General features: G+C 35.0%; 1 protein-coding gene across 1 annotated transcript in view; it reads left to right on the plus strand.

Moving 5' to 3' along the window:
- Positions 1 to 22,599, plus strand: part of LOC123688782 (neuropilin and tolloid-like protein 2) — a 612,260-nt gene that overhangs the window by 88,378 nt on the left and 501,283 nt on the right. The gene's annotated exons all lie outside the window — the stretch shown is intronic.

The following is a 22,599-nucleotide window of genomic DNA, read 5'->3' on the forward strand; positions in this document are numbered from 1 at the left end:
AGTATGATGTTCGAATGCATATGTCATTTCTCAATATTAAAATGTTTATTCCCAATTTGAATGTGTTTATTCCCAATTTGATTGTGTTGAAGTGAATCTGTCTGTTCGAAGATGGCGTTATATGGGTTTCGCGACACACTAACTTTGGCCTCGGCAGATTTATAGGGGTCGCGGCGTTGTAGCAGAGTCACCTTTCCACGATGGTGTGAGAGGGTGTGTTTTAGGCAGAGATAGTTGGATTGTCCTGCTTACACCAGCGATCTTGGTACGAAACATCGTAATTCCCTGGGAGAGGGAGCACCTACACAAACTCGGCTCGAGAAAGACTTGCCGAAGTCTCAACCATTTTTGAGTTGTTAGTTGTTTATTCACATTTTGAAGATATTTATGCCTAATGTCATTATGCTAACTATTTTGCGGTTCTTCATTCTCACTTTGAAATAATTTAATCTCAAAATAAATGTGATTAGTCTAAATCAAAACCAAGTTTAAAAGGTATAGAAAATATATTTGTATGTATGTAGGCTTGGTTAATCGATCGTCTAGAGGTATGATTCGATTACCTGGCCTTTCGTCTTTTTCTCCGTGACTTTGTTGGATTTGTAATAATTAAACTCTTTTGAATTATTTACATCTATTTACAAAGCCACACTTATACAGTACAAACTCAGTATTGAGAAGATCCTAATTACGTCTTAATTACAAGTTTCTCACTACGGTACTGAATTTCATCTTTAACTCGTTTGTTGATTACTCGAAATGTCTTCGTTTATCACGTCTTCGTCGTACTTCAAGTTTTCGGTCGTCTCGTCTCTAACTCGTCTTAATTTAGTCCGCGAACCGTCTTTTCGTCTTACGTCTTAAGTTGACCGACCGAACTTGACTCGTCTTCGGCTTAAGTTGAACTGTACCCGTCTTCGGCTTAATTTGAACTGTCCTCTCTGCCGATTGGAACTTACCCTGTCTCGAATATCGACCTTCCTTCTTTTTTTGACCACACCCTTAGGAAAAGTACCATCCCCTAGTCCAATAAGAATTTTGCCGTTCCGCCCATAAAGATCTTCACGGATTCCTGGAAATCAAATATTCTCGAAGGACTAGTACCTGATACATAGATGTAACACATCTGGTACAACCGTCTTGTTCTCGAACTTTCCCAAACCCAGTCAATCTCTGCAAGATTTATAACTCCATGACATATCTTCGACACCTCGAAGAATTACACATCCTTTTTACATTATAGGTACAATAACAATTCGTTCCCTGTAAATTCATCGAAACTGTCATGCCTTGACACTTGAAGAAACTAATTGGTCCCCAAGCATCCGGTTGACCATCTCAATTATTTACAGGGAACAATAACTGGATCCTACATTTATGGAATTAGGACTTCATCTTAAACATCATAATTTCATCTATACAAACTTCTACTCTAGTCTTTACCGCAATGAGTTGATATCGACCCGCAAACTTCCAATGTCGATATGTTGTCCTGATTTATATCGACGATACCCAAACGCATGAATGCCTTTACCCAATATGTATTCCATCCGATTGGCGCATACGACGCCCCTGGTCCAATACCTGTTACATGTCGGTTTATCAATACCCGCTGAAATATTTCAGTTGTCTCGGACTCTCGGGCTAGCCACAAATCACTATCCTGCAGACTACGGAATATCCGGTTAGAAAACGCGTACCGTACGGACAGATGCGAATGCAAATAATCTAATAAATTAAAACGGCTGAACAGGGACCTTGCGCTGAATTTGTCTGGGCCAATTTTCGTATTCGGTCCAGAGGAATCGGATATATACACACACAAAGCGGGCAGCTATGTCCGCATCTGCCGAATCGATTGCGAGGATCCTATATAGTATAAGAGATGGCCTCCAGTTCAATCCGGTATGCAGCTCCATATTTAGCATATACGGTGCACTTTGAACTTATTGTAACATGGAATTGTTTATCGATTATGTCGTAAAGTTATTTCTTAATCGAATATTCGAGATGTTTCGGATCTAACATGTTTCTAACTTTTTTTTCTTGTGTAACGGAAGGATTTTAGTTTTATTGCTTTTTGAAATGGAATAAAAGCTGTTCTTATATGATGTTTTTCAATATGAGGTTTTATTTTGATATTTAAAAAGGAATATATTATAAGACAAATCAATTGATGTTTATTTCATTGTAAAGAGTAAGGAATGCCATTAATGATGGAAAACAATATCAGCCAAAGGCGGCCACGCTTACGGTTGCAGCACCATATGATTTCCATGAAATTTTCTGTGACTAATTCGCATATTTGCGACTGAATGTTCTCAATATCTGCCATCTTTGAGGTTTCTTATCGATTGTACAGCATTGATATATACCTTATTTTTTGACTGGACCAAAGAAAAAATTTTGAAGGTGTTGAATCAGCAGATCCCGGTAGTCCATTTGTGATAACATCACGACCAGAAAACTTTTATCACAAAATTGTGCTTGTGTAGCCACCAGCCCAAAAAAAGCACCAAATAGTGATATTTTGAGGATGAAGAGGCTTTTCAACAATTTTTCTTGGAGTTTCTGAGCCCTTAATGTGATATTCTGTTTCATGCTTCATAAAGATTAGAACTTAGAACTTCTTTCTCTTTTGCAGTCAGGCTATTAGCCTCTTATTGTTCCATCTCAATATAATTCACCTCTGGTGAGCTATTTTGATTCTGATCTAGCAGGTGGCAATATGCTACTCAGAAAGTTTGTATAATCATTACACAAGCCGGACATGCGTAAGACATGTAAGACTTATAAAGAAAAAGCTTGTTGGAAAGAGACATTTTGTAGCTTTTGCAAAGTAGCGGTTGCAACGTTGCAGCTGCTGTCTTTCCCTTCGTCACAACTGATGTGACGTGTTGGTTCCAAGTGAGCTCCTTGTCAAGTATCACTCCCAGATACTTGGCCTCGTTTTTCCATTCGATCCTCCTACCGAACATTACGACGTGTCCGACGGGATCTTTTTTCTTTTTTGTGTCAATAAAGATGATTTTCCGATGACTATTTCCCTGGCTTTATCTTCAACCAATCACATACGCGCAATCTTAAATTACAAATAGTTTCTAGGTGGAAAAACTGTATGACAGCAACTGTCAGCAGTTTTTTCGTGTTTACCAGCGTCAAGACTTGACAGTTGTTGACATATAGAATTTCAATACATTTGATCAATACCTACATATTTATTATGTAAGCAGATACATAGGTACAGTGTGGTCCAACGAAAATTTAACACCCCGAATTTCCGGCTTTGAAATGAAAACGTGGAAAATCGCTCGGACCCGCCAATTTCAGTTTCGAGGGGGAACAACTTTTCCGCTCTTCGCATTCCCGTAACTGCAAACCCCATAACGGGGGTGAGTACAACCCCCATGATTTTGAATATGGATGAGGATTGAGGGATATCTCATTTTGAAGATCTTATCGAGTACTATCTGATCCTGAAATTTCGATTCAAAATTTCCATCGATAACGAAATGACATAACATTATTTGAAATATTTTCCATGAATTTTTGTCAAACACATATGCGAACAGAAGCTTTCATTTTATGAAATGAGATAAAAAGTGGTATGACGGATAAAGAAGTAAATTCAATCAAGGAATGATGGAGTATGATGCCAAACCAACCTTCAAGTCGAATGAAATCAATATCTGCCAACTGTTACATGGCAATCTTGTAACAGCGTGTTTGCATGGAAATTATCAATCTTGTTGGAAACATTTTATTTGATCAAAAAAATATATTTCTTCTCACAAATCACTGCTTTATATGGGGTTTCTTTAAGTGGATTGTCTGGAAAGAAATCACATCATCGTATATTAGTCATGATCTGAAAATCTCAATATTAGTTAAGGGAATTTAATCGGAAATCATTCTCCCCTCTAGTTATGAAAATGTTTCAATATACAAAATCTGAAAGGCGCATTCACCATTCTGTAACTCGAAGTATTTTATATTTTGGGTTATAGGTTGCCTTTTAGCATCCAGTGATTATGAGAATCACTGCTGCGGTATTTCTCAGGTGACAAGCTCTTTTTGTCTCAAAATCTTTTTTATCATCACTCTGAATACGAAATGTTTTCTTCATTGTCTTCATTAACTTTTTAGTCACTTGTTATTTTCACGCAACTGCTTCTAATATCGAGCAGAAAATGAACTTTATTTATTTACTAAGACACACGTAAATGTTAAAATGGAAATATCGGTCAGAGCCCACTAATTCTTATTTTAAAATTGTTCCGTTGAAGAATTCAATTGACTATAACAAAGCTCAGAATTTTATTTAACTTATTTTCGAGATAACGGTCGCAGATAAAGAAATATCTTTCCGGATGATGTGAAGCCTAAACAAAATGTATGTTTCGAATTTGATTCTTATATTTTCAAAACTGAAAGAGCCTTGAAGAAACAATCTTGAAACTTCAATGCTCTGTAGATTGTAGATTCTTCAACGGAAAGAGCTTTTATTATTATCACCAGAATGACCATAAATTCTTAATACTGAATTTTGAAACAACCCGTATAAAGGCAAATCAAGTTCCATAAAAATGCTGAAATCTGAATGGAATGTTATCGTAGCGAGTATTCGTATTCGAATTTCATTTCCATCATAGCAGCAATGTGGCGTGAGCTAATCATTCTGGTTTGAGCGCTGGTCTCCGAACCGATAGCTCTATACAATTTCGTTACAATCCGTCCTCAAATTCGATGCTTTTCGTAAACATCATAACATTCATAACTCTCGAACGAAAAATTTCAGGGTATGGTTCGCATCTGGAATGCCATGGTTGAGTTGACTGAAGGTTCCGTAACTGAAATGTGCCTTTGAAATTTTATTTTCCCGATTATTTCAGGACTACAATCAGATGAAATATTCCATGTAGATATAAAATGATAATTGCAACATTCTTTCAAAATTTCATGTCCAGAATAAAAAACAATTGAGAACTGAGATTTTGAGTGTAGATGTAAAATCACAATTTCAAGCTGAGTTCAAAATTTCATGCTGATCACATCTTGAATATTAAAAAAGAAATGTCAACAAATATGATTGAGTTGAGATCTTTATATGACAAAAAGAGGGAAACATATTCTACTCATTCATTCATACGCCAATTGCGGCCTCAGTGACTACATTTATGTAGGCTTGGAGTATGATTCGATAACCTGCCCAATTGTCGTTTTCTGATTGACTTTGCTTGAGGTTGTACAAATTTAACACCGTTCAATTATGCACAGGCAATAAATTTTATAAGAAAATTTTATGAAAAAATCGCAGCATTGTCATCTAGCGTTCTATAAATACTTTAGATTTAGAGGAAAAAATCAAAATTTTTTGAAAACTGACAAACATAACCTCAATAAAATAAATATTCAAAATCTGGAGAAGGAGCTCTAAAGATTAGGGAAATGAAGTACAGAGTGTTCCATTTAAAAACAAGTTCAAATAAGATTTTTATGTTTATAATTTTTTTTGCATTTTCTAGTACTGAATTCTGAATGCCCATGAAAAATACTCATTAAAGTTTACGAAATTTCTGAATTCTTGTGATTTTCATAAGATATCTCATCTTACTCCATTTTGCATCAATTTTTGCTACCTTGACTGAATTTCATTATAATTTTAGATAATTTTCGTGGCCAGTAAGAAGTCCGAATCTAACACCATTAGAATAGACGAAGCATCGCAAAGATTATGAGTAAATTTTAGGCGAAAGAATAAGGAATAGGGCTCGTGCTTGTATATGGAATGGTGGAGGTCATTTCAAACATAATTTATGAAAACATTTTTTACTGAAATTTTGAGTTTCAAATCATACCAATTCTCATTCAACTTCTTATACAGCGAAGTTTTTTTTCATACATACCATATCCTTTTCTGATGAAAATAATCCGAAATCGAATCAGACTTCATCAACGTAGAAAAAAATTACGTAAAATGAAGTAAGGTTAGAAATATTTTAAAAAACTCAAGAACTCAAATATCTAGGACTGTTGATCAATAAATATGGCCCAATCGACAGCAAATGAGTGTTACTAAAACCTCCTTCAAGTGTCAGGTCTAATTTGGAAACAACCTGTATGTAAACTATTTACAGGGAACGATAACTTGTATCCTACATTTATAGCAATATACTGTTATGTGGTCTCCGAAGGCGCAATTGGCTCATGAAATTTTGAACGTTCAAAAGCTTCAGACTTCTCTTCAGTACTCTACAAATTTTTTTCAATTCAAAAGGTGTATTGGTTTCTTCAGAATGCGATTCCTTGAACACCGTAGATTATTCTTCAACAACGTTATCGCACAACTGTATAACGACTATGAAATCATTTGATGGCTGTCAGACATTTTTCAATTCTGGAAAAAGTACCTCCTTGAGCGGGATTGGAACCCGCACCTCCGAATAACTAGTCCAGCGCTCTACCACTAAGCCACCGAGGAAGGAAATCTTCACCTTCACCTAGTGATTCGGAGGTGCGGTTCAAGTCGCGCTCGAGGAGGTACTTTTTCCAGAACTGAAAAACTGTCTGATAGCCATTGAAATGATTCCATATACAGTGCGCGTCAAAATTATAGAACAAATTAATTTTCGCAGAAGAAAAATATTTGGCTGCGACATCCTGAAACAGGTCAATTTTTGTTTCACTTTTGCGGAATTTGTATGCATTTTTTGAAGGATTTTTGTTGCTCCCTGTGCCATCCCCATCAACCCTCTAAATTTTTTGAATTGGGAAAGTGGGTCATGTGGTACTTCTTTGGCAAGCTTTTTGTATCATTTTACAGCCGTACAGTAATTTTCAAGAAATTTTTTTTTTTTTGAAAAATTAGTTAGTTCAAAGAGGTTTTCAGTATGTGCACTTTGTCATGGCTCATTTACTTTGAGACGATGGTACCTGATGAAATTTGTCACCGAATGAAAGTCGACCACTCTAGTTTTGTTCATGCACAACTTTCAACTCCTTTCAACCCCCTCACGTGAAAAATTAGAATGTGTGAAACACTGCACTTCAGTTATGGATCTTAAGTAGGTATGTTATTAGTACGTTTCTACTGAAGAATGTGTCAAGCGCTTTGATTATTGCATCCAGAATGATGGTGGTCATTTTGAACATTTAATTTAATATATTGCAAAGCACAATGATTCTCCGGGTGGTATTTCAATGCCGAAATAAATTTCCAATGCCACTCCATAATTTTCTACATTAAAGGGTTCATAGGGGTTGAAAGTTGTGCATGAACAAAACTGTAATGGTCGACTTTCATTCAGTGACAAATTTCATCAGGTACCATCGTCTCAAAGAAAATCAGCCATGACAAAGTGCACATACTGAAAACCTCTATGAACTAACTAATTTTTCAAAAAAAAAAATGTTTCTCCTTGAAAATTTCTGCACGCCTGTAAAAAAGATACAAAAACCTTGCCACAAAAATCCTTCAAAAATGCATAAAAATTTGGCAAAAGTGAAACAACCTATTTCGAAATTTTGTCGCCAAATATATTTCTTTTGAGAAAATGAATTTATTCCATAATTTTGACGCCCACTGTATATCAACACACAGACGTTAAAACAATCATTTATGTATAACAACCGTTGTAAGCATGATTATCCCAAATCAATCAATATTACTTAAATCTATTCCTGATAAATAAATTCAATCCTAATGACTTAACAAAAACCTCCATCGGAGGAAACTCCCATCCGGAAATAATGAATGATGTTATCTGAGGACGACGCAACATTTTTCCTGAAAACCCATCTCGTTACTGGAAAAAAAACCAACTTAGTTGCACCTTCGAACCCATCATTCTTCCTCCAAGATTCAAACTGGTGGCAACTCGATTTTTTCCTGCACAGTAATGGCGTAACGTTTCCTTCAGGCATTTGTTATCGACTTATCTAGAAAACAAAACGTTTCACAATGATACTCCTGGAACCCTCGAAACGCCGGTTGTGCAAACTCGAATCGCTCACTTCGGTGAATAATTTTCTTTGAGTTCTTTCCACGCCTTTATTGTCTGTTTTTCATTCAGATTTCTCGCTCAGAATGGCCATTTCCCTCTTTGTGTGCCACTTTTTCGAATCTATTGATCTGGATGTTGATTTGATACCAAGAAGCTTTATATTATTCGGATTACTTTTTTGAGTATACAGGGTGAGTTAATAGTGCTGGATCGGTCCATAAACTTATAATTATTTTTGACTCTACATGTGGTCCGCATGTGGTGGAGCTCGATACGATTTTTTTAAATGGGAATGCCCAATTTTCATATCATACTCACAATCTCCATGAAATTCTGATTTCGAAATACCCTACTAGTCATCATTTATCTGTGATACTTTTTGACGTAGACCACTTTTTTCGGAAATTTTCATGGTTTCAATGCTTTATACTGAAGTTTATATCTCGAGATATCTTCGAGAATATTTCCATGCTGTCAAAAATTCTATGTAAATGCAGAACAATTATCGAAATAGCCCTGCGATAATTGCACTATTCATAGATGCATAGTTTCTATGTATCTATATGTTAATGTTTAAAAAATTGGAGTACCTTTCGGATCACCTGTAGAGTAATATGTAAATTTGCAGAAGACTTGAAAACTTTTCGTGAATTCAATACAAAAAATCCTACAATTATCTCGAACAGTTATCAAGATATGATCTATAGTTCAAACCATTATATCCATGAAATTTGCCGAAACAAAATGGCTACGTCAAAAAAAACCACAGATAGAAGATAACAGGAAGGTTTTTCGAAATCAGAATTTCTTGGAGATTATCTGGATTTAGAATGCAAAAAATATTAACACTTTCCTGTTCGTACATTTTGAAGTGCTCAGTTTATATTAAAGAAATTGAGCAGTTAGTTGATAGTATATCTAGCTTTCATCATTCTTTCACTTGGAATACTATTACTTTGTGTATACCATATCACTTAACAACCAAGTTTGAGTCGACCCCTATATATCAAGCCATATAGTTATTTAATCACCTACCATCTGGATTGAAATAATTGGACAGGAATCGATTCAAAATTGTTGTGAAACAAAATTTGTTGAGGAAAGGATATTATAGTGTGAAAAAATACTTCGATGATGAGTTTGTTTATAATTGAAGTTGAAATTTTTAGTTTTTCTTTTGGACCTGTCCCATACATTTTGTATATTATGACATAAAGGATCAATATTTATATTATTATTGGGAGTATAATAGGAGCAGGGTGATATCGTGTTTCACCATTTCGCCATGGTTGAGTTGGTTAGTAAGCAAAATCCGAATAAGGGTGCCGTAGATATGGTCGTTCAAAATAATTATTTTTTTTTGATAAATTGAATTTGATCAAAATGCATATAGATGAGTAATAACAACTTCAAATACCTTACAAAATTTCAGAAAAAATGTTGATCACCTTAGAAGAACCATAAAACATTTGAAAAAATATTATAAAAGAATAACCCAATATTCCCCTAATAGCACATGCGATTGGATTGAGGTTTCACGTTTATAGATAGAAAAACTATCTATTGTTTTGTGCAAAATTTTGTGTTGATATCGTCGTCAGAATCATTGAAATTACTAGCAAAATATCGAAAAGAAATTGAGTCAATTGCACCCCTGGATATACTTATATACAGTATTGTGGTCTCCATAGGTGCAATTGGCGAACTCACTGAATTCAACTCAGTCCTTTCTTCGTTTTTTGTTTCGTGAAATTATCATTGAAAATAAAGGCAAAGACGACAAATAGCAATTATGTATAATATATGATTGCTATCTATTGTCTTCCATGTAAATGAAATTGAAATATATCAAAGAACTTGTAATTCCATCAACTCCCTTCATATCTATTCTTTATTGGCTTGTTCAAGTCTTTACAAACTTACAATTTTTAAGTTTAAATTCAATGTCAATCATTTAAACATTGAAAATTTTATGTCGTAAAGACTTGAACTCAGTACTCAACTTCAGAAAATGTTCAATTGCAATAATATTGAGTGTTAGATTTACCAAATCCATTACCTATATTATTTTAGCATGCATATGCTATTAATCTCTTGGATTATATGATCCAATGCTGAAAAATGCCCCATATAGGTAAGTGAACAATATTAAAATAATCAAATTGGCTAGCCATTTCGATAAGCAATCGACGGCAAATCATGGTAGATGATATTTGGGTATCTGTCGATAGTGAAAAGATAAGAAAAAAGCTGCTAATAAGCAGCTCAAAATTCTGTTATGCTCGGATGCTCTCAGTAATTTCAAAGGAATCAAATAGAAGAATGGTTCTATTGAAGCGATCCTCTTAAATTTCAGCAAGAACATTTGAGTAATTATTTTAAATTACCAACTGAATTTTGGAGGAATATCAGTCGTCCAAAGAAGACATGGAGTGATAATTTACGTCCTGAATAGGGAAATCGATAGGCTTTAATAAGCCTATGAGGAAGAAGGAATAAGAAGAGACCAACTTAATTTCAACCTTGTCAGAATTGTTGTTACGGAAATATTTTTGAGCGCTCGACTGCGTATAGATCACTCTATAATTTCGTCACGATGTCTGTAATTTTTGAATTTTGGGACGGGAAAGATCTCAAATTATATGGTTTGACTCACTGCAGATGAATCCGTCCACAAATTCGGTTATGTCCGTAAAGACGTTAACTTTTGATCGGAAAGACTTGTTAACCTGAAATTTTCAGGCTGAGTTCGTATCCTGAGTTCGTGAAAGGCAAAATCTGACTAGGCGTTGCACAAATATATTGACTGTGTAATTAGAATAATGAAAAAATCAAGGAGAATAAAATGAGAAAAAATTTACACATAATTTTCGTGGCCACAAAATCGACGAAGTTGAAATTTTCGGTGTTGTTATAAAATACAAATTTCAAGGTTTTAACAGAATTTACAGAATTTTAAGCAGATGATTCTATTTTCTCATGGGATATTAGTGTTCAATCATTGGCTCAGTTTCGAAGGTAAATACAGAATGATGTAGATCATTTTGTTACCTCAATATCTACTAGATTGTTAAATGACATTTTGGGGAGAAATAACAAGCATAAATGTAGGCTTGGTTAATCGATCGTCTAGAGGTATGATTCGATTACCTGGACTTTCGACTTTTTGTCCGTTAAACTCTTTTCAATTATTTACATCTATTTACAGAGCCACATTTATACAGTACAAACTCAGTATTGAGAAGATCCTAATAACGTCTTAATTACAAGTTTCTCACTACGGTACTGAATTTCGTCTTTAACTCTAGTTCAATTACTCGAAACGTCTTCGTTTATCACGTCTTCGTCGTACTTCAAGTTTTCGGTCGTCTCGTCTTTGATTTGTTCGCGACTCGTCTTAATCTAGTCAGCGAACCGTCTTTACGTCGTACGTCTTAAGTTGACCGACCGAACTTGACTCGTCTTCGGCTTAAGTTGAACTGTACCCGTCTTCGGCTTAATTTGAACTGTGCTGTCTGCCGATTGGAACTACCCTGTCTCGAATAACGACCTCCCTTCTCTCGGTTTGACCACACCCTTAGGGAAAGTACCATCCCCTAGTCCAATAAGAGCTTTGCCATACCGCCCACAAAGATCTTCGCGGATTCCTGGAAATCGAATATTCTGGAAGGACTAGAACCTGATACACAGATGTAACACATCTGGTACAACCGTCTTGTTCTCGAACTTTCCCAACCCCAGTAAGTCTCTTAGGATTTACAACCGACATGACACATCTTCGACACCCCGAAGAATTACACATCCTTTTTACATTATGTACAATAACAATTTGTTCCCTGTAAATTCATTGAAAGTGTCATGCCCTCGACACTTGAAGAAATTAATAGGTCTCCGAGCATCCGGTCGACCATCTCAATTAGTTACAGGGAACTAACTGGATCCTACATGCATAATATTCCTTAACTTCACTCCTTATTCTCCTCTCAGCTACCACCATTGCATTTAGAAGTATTAATTATAGATATTCATATTAATTATAGATATTCATAAAGGACGCTGAAAAACTTTTTCTCCAATCCAATCCAACAATTACAAAATTGTATCACTGGAAATAATGAAGCAAGAGGTTTCTAGTAATTAAAGATCCTGCTGAAATTTCAGATGAATTTAGCAGGCCATTCCTCATTTTCACACCAAGCCACTATTTTATCGCCATTATATCAATATAATGATTTCATTAATTCCTGGAACGTCTGCATATGAAAATATTTGTTGTTTTTGTAGGTCGGCAAGGGAATCAAAACAATCGTTTCCATCTCGAATAGAATGCTAAATAGCTCGATAAATCTGCCAAAAGCAATATTTAACTCTTAATATCGCCTTTTCGTCATCGCACAAGATTCAGCAAGAGATTGCATCGATTTCCAGTGGCACAAAGCGTAATATCTCGGTTATAAACAGCTTCCACTTGAACTGTACACAGTGTAATAGAATCTGATGTTATTACGTAGCTGAGCCAAATTTTTAACGAATAGAGCCCTCTTTATCAGTTGGTACACAAACTACGTCGTTAAGAGATGTACACTTGGAGAGTTCTCATACACACTCTTTATTCCTGGATTTTTATGAGCGAATAAATGAAGTAGAAAAACTATTTTTCATGTTTATGGGAACTGAAAAAAATTGCGAATTGGTTGTTGAAGTAGCCTAACGACAATAGAGGACATTCCTTTATAAGCTTTAGCACTCTTTTCCTTCATAGATGGGATGGAAGTATTGAATTTTCCAGCTTGATAAAGAATATTGGTGTCTTGGTACGTCTGTCGTATTTCTTCCGAATTATTGCAAATATGGGACTCCAATTCTTTCAAATTTATAACTAAAAGACAAGAAATTATTTTTGGGATTTACAATTCTTGATAGAATCATTGCTAATAAAATCATTGTTGTAACATGAGTGACTGGCCATAACCTAGTGTTGAATGCAGGTCATCCAGGCTTTTCATAAAAGTTGCTTGTTTTGTATCCTAATACTGTTAGTTTCGGAGATACAGGGTGATTCGTGAAAATTGGCCTAAATTTCTGATCTCCATTACTTTGGCATCAGCAGTCCAATTTTGTTCAAATTTTGTGGGTTTATTAACTTCATGCAACCCTTCAAAACGATTAATGTAATTTCAATATTTTCGGGGCAGTTCTCAGACTATTGAGTTGTCTCCTTAAGATTTCTAAATCTATATTTTTTACACGTTTCAGAGAAATATCGTTATTTGCCGTGAAACATATTCACGGTTTTCACATTTTCCAAGATGAGTTACGTCATTTGGTTTTAAACTTAATATTTATTTTCTAAGGAATTCATAGTTTCATCAAACATACTTCTAATTAATATTTTAAGCAGCCTGTTAAAACAATCAGTAGGTGCTGAAGGTTTACAATTAAAGAGAGTTGGACACAAAGCTATAAAATCCAAAAAATTATCAGATTACATAAAAAATTATCACAAAATGAATAAAAAGATGACCATATTTCAAAATTGAATTCATTAGAATGAATTCAATTTTGACTTTGCATGGCACACTTTTTTCATAATAGTAGCAAACGAAATAATTCATGTTTTATGTAACATTTTGAAATATGGTCATCTTTTTATTCATTTTGTGATAATTTTTTATGTAATCTGATAATTTGTTTTTATGGGATTACGATATTTCTTTAAAACGTGTAAAAAATATAGATTTCGAAGTCTAAAGGAAAAATTCAATGATTTGAGTACTGCCCTGAAAATATTAAAATTACATTAATCGTTTGGAAGGGCTGCATGAAGTGCATGAAGAAAAAAGTGAATTTTGTGTTATCGCAGCCTACCACTTGAAAACTGATTACTGAGCATGCTAGGTGGTTCTTAAAATTTGAAACTTGAAGTTTGAATAAGAAAGATAGACCAAACATATGTTATATATTCGAAGTCAGGGGAAAAAGAGCTAGTTAAATATATAATTCCATTTGAAAAAATGAAGTTGCAATCAATATGTTGCCCACTCTGTATATCTTTCGTTTTGTGAAATCATTTTAGGGAACACTAGTAAATTTCGTGAAACTGTAGAAAACATTTTTTTGTACCTCTTATAGTAACAAAGTTAAAGGGGGGTCAAATTATAGTGACAAACCCGGTACATAAGTGAAATTTATAAGTAAATACCTATTTCCTTTTGGCAGTCTCTTGACTGTTTCATAAATAATGTTTCACCTCGATACTCCAATGTAAGTAGAGGGGTACATTGAAAAATAAAATTTGACATACACTTAGGCGAAGCGTCGCAAACTGAAGGCTGCCAACGCCTCACGATAATTGCCGAGGAAAAGGCGAAGATTGTAATGTTTTTCCGAGCTCTTTGAAGTCTGGTATTGTTGATTTACAACGTGACGTGTCGCCCTAGTGCACATCGAAAATTGAGTCTTTTCCTTAAAAATCTTCTGTTCGCGACGGGTCATTTAAGACATTCTGCATGTGAAGCGTATCGTGAAAGACGCGTAATAGATGTAAAGTATCAATTGTATACTCTTTTATGCCGCGTTTTTGTGTTTTTATGGAGAACCTGTAAATCAGGCCAATTTATACTCGAAATGGCTCAAAAAGTATTTGACGGTATGAAAAATATTATTATCGGTTGATTTCGAGTGTAAGTATTGTTTTTTTTTGGACCTTTTATTGAAAGCCGTATTAAAAGGCTTAGGAAAGGCTGGTTCTCAAGTTTCCGGGTGTTCAGAGTAGAGATAGCGATAAAAGCTATATATGAAATATACTAACTGAGAAAGGAACTGCAACATCCAGAAGGAGCTGTTTAAATTTCAATGTTTTTTTATAAAACATAGATATAATAAATAGCAAGGAGTGAATGATTGAGACAAAAAACGAATGGTTCACAGTTTTTTTTTATTTGTTTATAATGTGTTTGTCAACCGCGATTATTTATACACATCCCAACACGTCTCTTCATTGATGCAATAAGATGGTCTATTTCTTCTTGAGGGATACTATCCCAAGCTACCTGTACTTCATGTCTCAGATCCGTCAAAGTCCGTAGAGGCTGGGGTAAATTTCCAAGCCTTCTACCCATGATGTCCGATGTCCCAAATATGCTTTAGGGGTAAAGATCGGAGGATCTGGGCAGCCAAGGCAAAAAATTCACATGGGTTGCTTCGAAAACTAACTGACAACATGAGGTCGGGCATTAGCTTGTTGAAATATTGGATTTTCGAGCCGGTTTCAGGTAAGGAAGAACATATGACTCCACTATTTCTTAAAAGTAACACAGCGCTGTCATGTTACCTCGAATAAAAACTACTCGATCTACTATAATGATAGCATTTGCAATAAAGTTATATGGTATGGGGTACCATAACGCCTACTGTCCGGTATACATGACGCTCAGCATCAAACTGAGGTTCACGTCTTTCTCCCCGACGTCGTCTAAACCTACGGCCATCAGGAGCCACCCAAGGAGAATCGAGATTTATCAGAAAAGTCGACCTATTGCCATTTCACATTTCAATGTTGATGTTCTCTGCACCAGTGTAATAGTTGCCGGCGTTGATCAACCGTCAGAGGTAACACAAGATGGGGTCGATAAAGCTGCAGTTCAAAAAAACCTTATCCGGCGGTAAAACGTTCGGACAAATGGCCTTGTTCTCCTAACCACTTATCAGCCAAAGATCGAGTTGTCGCAAATCGGTCTCTAATGATCATAAGTCTTAGACGTCGATCTTGAACTTCATTTTTGCCCCTTCGAAGTCCGGCGCCTAATCTTCTTCGGTTTTGGGCATGATCAAACCACGCTTGACAACATCTCAGTAGTTAGATTTCTGTTCGTACGGTTAGCGATTTCTAGAAATGACAACACCGGCTCCTGTACACCAATAATTCGAACTCTTTCAAATTCACTAAGCTGGCGATAAATTCCGCGTACACGTGCTCAAGGCATTTTAACAACAACTTAAACCGACTTTGGATCTCCTCGAATAGCTGGTTTGTTGTAAAATTTAAAAAACTCGCAAAAAACGACAAGAATATTTGAGTGACAAAAATTGTTCACATAAAAAAACCTTCCTGATTTTTTTCTCCAAATTTAAATCATTTACTCCTTGCTATACTATCTATTTTAAATGAAAAAAAATAAATTTAAACAGCTCCTTCTGAGTGTTGCAGTTTCTTTGTCAGCTAGTATGTTATCAAAACTTTTAAATCAGGGAACATAACATATTTGAATAGGTTTTTCGCTACTTTGCAGCTGAAAAGGCTATCCTCCATTGATCGCTAAGGTTTTCAATTTTATAGGGGTATTTATCGTCTTTATCTATGAGTCATATGACTAGGCGGAAAACCTATCTGTTTTGCTCATACAATGATGTTTTATGTTTATTGTTTGTAATTTCGCTATTTTCTGAAGGCAAAATAATATAATATCAGCATTCGTGAATGAGAAAATATCCAGCAGGTCTGTCTTTCAGCCAGTAACGTTGTTCCTTTTTGATCATTTATGATTGCCATCAAATTGGCGGTCTTATAATGTGTTTTGCGAGGCGACATCTTGAATATTTTCCAGCAAACCTTTGTTAGGGAGCAGTTGACGACGAGCGTATTCCAGAAAGTTCGTCTTTTGAAGCGTGAATACACTAATGATAAGTAAGGCAATTGGCGAATCCAAATAACTAGACGCCCTCTGGTGCATTTATTCTAGAACTTGGGTACTAGTGGATTCCACACGACAATTTTAGAAGGAACACAACGGTCGTGTAAGTGCAAGTTGAAGTAGCTAGCAGACGGAAGAGCTATATTCTTTAGCAGTCATGGAAAAATATGATCGAGAGAGCTCAAATTGTTTGAGGCAGTATCTGTTCTCTAACTTTCGGCATTTGTATGGAAAGTTTCATTCAGAAAGCAATACAAGAATTTTCAAAAAGAGATATTCAATTTTATTTCGTTAAGTCGAAAAGACGGGTACATAGTTTCACTTTGCATTGATATCAGTTAAAATCCACTAGCATTCCATCAATGAGTTATTTATTCGATGCCCGTATATACAGGGTGCTGCAAGTTTGACGGGCTATAAGACGTTTCTGAAGAACGGTCTCTGAAATCTGATAATACGGAATATTGTTCATGATTCCCTATTCAGCCAAAATATCTCCGACACTCGGACACACAAAATTTCCATTCTTAATCACTCCATCCTCAAGTTCTGCGTTAGGTTTTGAATATTTAAAGAAGAATTGCTAAAAATTATGAACAAAATTTTATCATAATTTTTTATTTTCAAATTAGTATCCAATGTTTTTATGATTGCATTGGATTCTACGGAGAAAAATAAGAGTAGTGTTCAAAGATGATTATGCTCAAATATTCAAGAGTTTTGCGATATTTTATGAAATTATGTTATACGCAGAGTCAATGTCTCAGCCGATTTCAATGGAATTTTTATAGAGTATTTGGAATTGTAGATACGAATTACAGAGTTTTCACCAGATTTTTTTCAATTACAATAAGTTAAAATTGAAAACTTATTTTTGTAGGTAGAATCGACTGAAATAATGAAAAATATAGGTTTTAATTTGAAAATCTTGGGTTTTGATGAAATTGAGTTGACCAAGTTCATGATCTTCTTCTGAACACCCTGAACATTTTTGGTGCAAACCGCAAACAGTCTCATAATACTACGTATTTGCAGAATCGAAATAAAAAATAATTTTTATGAATAAAGCTTTTTCTGCCGAAATATTCGAAGAGATGTGAGTCCTCATCCCCACCATTTTTTTTTATAAGAATCCCATTAACTCATGAACCGTTGAGTTTTTACCCAAGATATGGCATATTGCCGAAATTGTCATCAAAAAAGCTATCAAATGATGCCATAATGTACTGGGTGTGCCATTCAAAATGAGGAAGTAGTAGTCTATTTCCGGTATAACCGGAAGTTGTGAAGATCTGAAAATATTTTAGGGAGAAAGATCATTGCCTCATACCCCAATACGCAAATTTTTAGCTCAAAAGTTTTCCATAAACGTCTAATAGGCCATCCCGGTTAATCACCCTGTATGTCCATGTCCATAACCTATGCTTTTTGATTCAGAATATTCAGGAAATTCCGATGAATTTCCATTAAAATTTTAGATCTGAAAGCAGTTTTCTCGACGGCTCTTCATGTTGAAAATAGTAACATGTAAAAAACATTAAATGCTTTAATACGGCAGTAACTTATGTGAACTCAACATAAATAAGACAAGATGAATGAAGTACTTATTATATTGGCATCGTGTTACTCTACTTATTACTCTATTTTTAACAATAATTAATGTTTTATTTAGAACACAGTTTCATTATTGTAATGGATATCTGTCATCACGATAACATTATTCTCTGATTACATAAGTATGTACAGGGTAGGCAAATTTCGATGTTTTAGCACTACAACTTTTAAACCAGAGGAGATAGACAAAATCTGATACCCACTTCTCGGTCTCTTTTGCTGAGAAACTAACAAGGGTAGTATTCATTTTTGGCCACCTTCTTTTGTTTTCGAGTTATAAGCGAAAATTGGAAAAATGGCGATATCGAAAAACATACTGATGATAGAGCTCTGAAATTAAAACATTATACAGGCACTTTTTTACGTGGAATCCTTTGCCGAGCTCGCCTTTTCAAAAGGGTTTTTAATTACGAAGCGATGACCCAAAGTAATGTTTTTTCAAATGGGAACACTAGATTTCTGTGCTATTTTTTGAAATCTTAATTTTTCCTGATTTCAAAAATATATAACATCATATGGTTCATATCAATATAAATAATAGAAAGTGGTCAAAAACTTTTTTTTACCTAAGATTCTCATTATTTCTATAGTTTCAACTATCGACGAGCACAGAAAAATTGAGCTTCCTATAACAAGAAAAGTGTCCTTCCGTTAACCTGATTTTTTCTATGATTTTTACTAATTCTCTTCGTAATTAAATTGTTCAATCATATATGCATTGTTTCATGTGCTATTTGAAATGGATTGGTATAGTATATCCAAAGTCACTTGGAGGAAGATGAATATTTCAATTATACAATTATCATCTTGGACAAACCAAGTTTCCAGAAATTCTTTTGGGCCCAGTGAATTTATTGCCCAACAATACTTTTAGATAAACCCCGGTATTTTGCAGATCGCGTTATCCACTTCAAAGGGACATCTATGGCCAAGAGTTTTTATGGAATAGTTCAAGTGACTTTGAATAAACTATACTTGTGCGTATTCATTCTGATGACCTATGAAAATAATCTTCTGATGCATCCATCTCATTACAACTCTTTCGATTGAAACAATCGATCTTGTGGATCTTCTCGTTATTTCCGAATCTATTTTTAGAAGAAAAATTTATAATATATACCTAGATTTGATTTTTGTATAAATTAGTAAAAAGCATAGAAATAATCAGATTGATGGGAGGACACTACTCTTGTTATAGGAAGCTCAATTTTTCCGTGCTCGTCAACAGTTGAAACCATAGAAATAATGAGAATCTTAGGTAAAAAAAGGTTTTTGACCATTATCTATTATTTATATTGATACGAACCATATGATGTTATATATTTTTGAAATCAGGAAAAATTAAGCTTTCCAAAAATAGCACAGAAATCTAGTGTTCCCATTTGAAAAAACATAACTTTGGGTCCACGTAAAAAAGTGCCTGTATAATTTTTTAATTTCAGAGCTCTATCATCAGTATTAGCGGAGATATAGATGTTTTTCGATATCGCTATTTTTCCAATTTTCGCTTATAACTCGAAAACAAAAGAAGGTGGCTAAAAATGAATACTACCCTTGTTAGTTTCTCAAAAAAAGAGACCGAAAAGTGGGTATCAGCTTTTGTTCATCTCCTCTGGTTTGAAATCTGTAGTGCTAAAACATCGAAATTTGCCCACCCTGTACATAATTTTGGTTTTCAATTTCGAATAACAAAAAATCAGTCTACAGTTCGCATTCCGCCCTCTTCAGAACATTTTCCGCAATCAAAAGAGAAATCTGTTGGAAGAATCGGCAGCCGTAGGTATCTATAATTCGATTTGTCAATTCACCGGTTGAATCGAAGAAACAAATAAAAAAAAAATATTTTCCGGAACCTAAAATCGAGTTCATGATTGCCTGTCTATAATGAACAAATTTCCATTGCGTTGATAACTTTCATATAGCTGTTATTTCTCTAAAAATTGAGATATCGTAATTGCTAAAAAAGGAATACTTTCTGTTCACTCCTGTATATAACAAAAACAGAGTAACTGAGGACGTCATCTGAACTGTTATGATCCATAGGAATCAAGCTATAATGAAAAAAATTGCTAAAATCGTCTAAAATGATTGAGAGAAAATGAACTGCGAACTACGTTGAAATTTTGTCCTTTTTTCCATATTTTGCCTATGTGTAAATTTGCAATGCCTCCCCTAATTACTACCCAGATAAGACACTCATGAATAATGATTATTCACATAAATGTAGATATAATCATAAATATCGGAATCTCAATATATTACGAACGTTGGAAAATTAATTTTATTCCCTGCTTATGCATAAGTAGAGGTATATTTCAATCTATTCGCATTCAGTTTTATTCAAATTTATCGGTTTCGTTCCGTGTGCCTGAGCAGTTCGTATCCGGGGCACATTGATCATCCTAATTTCGAGCTTGCTCGCCCCTGCCCAGAATTTCTCATAACGCGATACATTTTTTAGAGGGAATAGCTGAATAAATCGCTTCACGGGTAGAGCGTTCTCTAGTTCCATCACAATTTATTCCAGGCCACTTAACCAGGAACTCATAGACACAGATGTGTGCACGGAAAATTGAAAATTTTATATGTCGAGAGCTTTCATTCCACTATTCTAGAAATATCATGATTGTAGGAGAGTGGAGATATGGTTTTTGAGCGCTCGTTCCCTGAAAATAATGTTTCAACATTTCGACAAAATGTCTGTCATTTTGGAATTTTCAGCCGAAAGCGGTCTCATACGACAAGCCTCGACTCACTGATGACGAATAACCCCAAATTCAAGAAAGTCTGACCGGCTTTGAGCAAGATATACTTCCCGATTGAGAAAACTTAGAATTTAGACATTTTCAGAGTAGATTCGGATCTCGAATGCTGCGGTTGTGTTTGTTGTTTCGGTAAATATGGCCGTTCGAAATTTTGTTTTTCTGTTGATTAGAAAACTTTATATTCGGTCGACAAAGAATTCGCACTCAGATATATTGGGTGAGGCATTCAACTCGGCAGAGTAAATTATTTCAAAAACTTTATAGTTCCGAAAAAAAAATTTCAACTAAAAGCAAATTCATGTATAATATCGGAAACAGTTTAGCCAATATTTTCGCAGAACCGAGGAAATTGAGATTTTGTGTGTTTATATAGGGTGTTTTTTTCGAGGTATATAACTTTAAGTTGGCATTACTGTTCAAGGCAATTTATCATGAATAGACTCACGCCTGAACAACGCTTGCAAATAGTGGAATTTTATTTAGAAAATAATGGTTCTGTGCGGAATACGTATCGCGCACTACGACCATTTTATATTTTATCACTTCTGGTTGAATGGCTACATCAACAAACAAAACTGCCGCATTTGGAGTGAAGCTAATCCTCAAGTGTATGTCGAAACACCGTTACATCCAGAAAAACTGACTGTTTGGTGCGCTTTATGGGCTGGTGGAATCATTGGTCCGTACTGCTTCAAAAACGATGATGGCCAGAATGTTACAGTCAATGGTGATCGGTATAGAGCCATGATTACTAACTTTTTCATTCCTGAATTGAACAACCATGATGTCCAGGAGCTGTGGTTCCAACAAGACGGCGGAACATGTCACACAGCTTGTGCCACAATCGATTTATTGAAAGACACGTTTGGTGACCGCCTAATTTCACGTTTTGGCCCTGTGAATTGGCCTCCAAGATCTTGTGATTTAACACCGCTAGACTACTTTCTGTGTGGCTATGTAAATTCATTGGTTTATACGGATAAGCCACAAACCCTTGACCATTTGGAAGATAATTGGTACATTAAAATTGATATCGATATAAACATCATGAATTCTTTCATATAAATCAATTGTTCAAGCGCTTACCTGATAAGTGATATTCTTCGATTGAGTCAAATTCAATTTCCATGATTAGTGAGAAGAGCTTTCTCTGGAAAACGTGTAAATTATTCATCCCCTTGATGTCAAGCAGAAAGAAATTTATCAGTTCTAAACCACGGTGAAATGGTAATTTTTCGATCAGGATATGTCTATAGACTGGGTAAAAAAACGGAAATGTTATACTTCCAGGGTTAGTTACTTCACTTTTTGTTCCAGTTCATTCTATAATTACACAACAACTCAATTTCAAATTACGGTTCAAGTAAATTCCAAGTGTCTTGGCGAAGGACTTCATTTTGAGGTCATAACTCCCAGAGAATATTTTTGTAAGATATACCTGCCTGTCTCAGAAGAGAACATTACATATTCAGTCTTGACTGTATTGAGCACTAATTGATTTCGAAGACACCTCCACTCAGAGGC

The sequence above is a fragment of the Harmonia axyridis genome, chromosome 1, assembly GCF_914767665.1.
Source record: "Harmonia axyridis chromosome 1, icHarAxyr1.1, whole genome shotgun sequence".
Taxonomy (NCBI): Eukaryota; Metazoa; Arthropoda; class Insecta; order Coleoptera; family Coccinellidae; genus Harmonia; species Harmonia axyridis.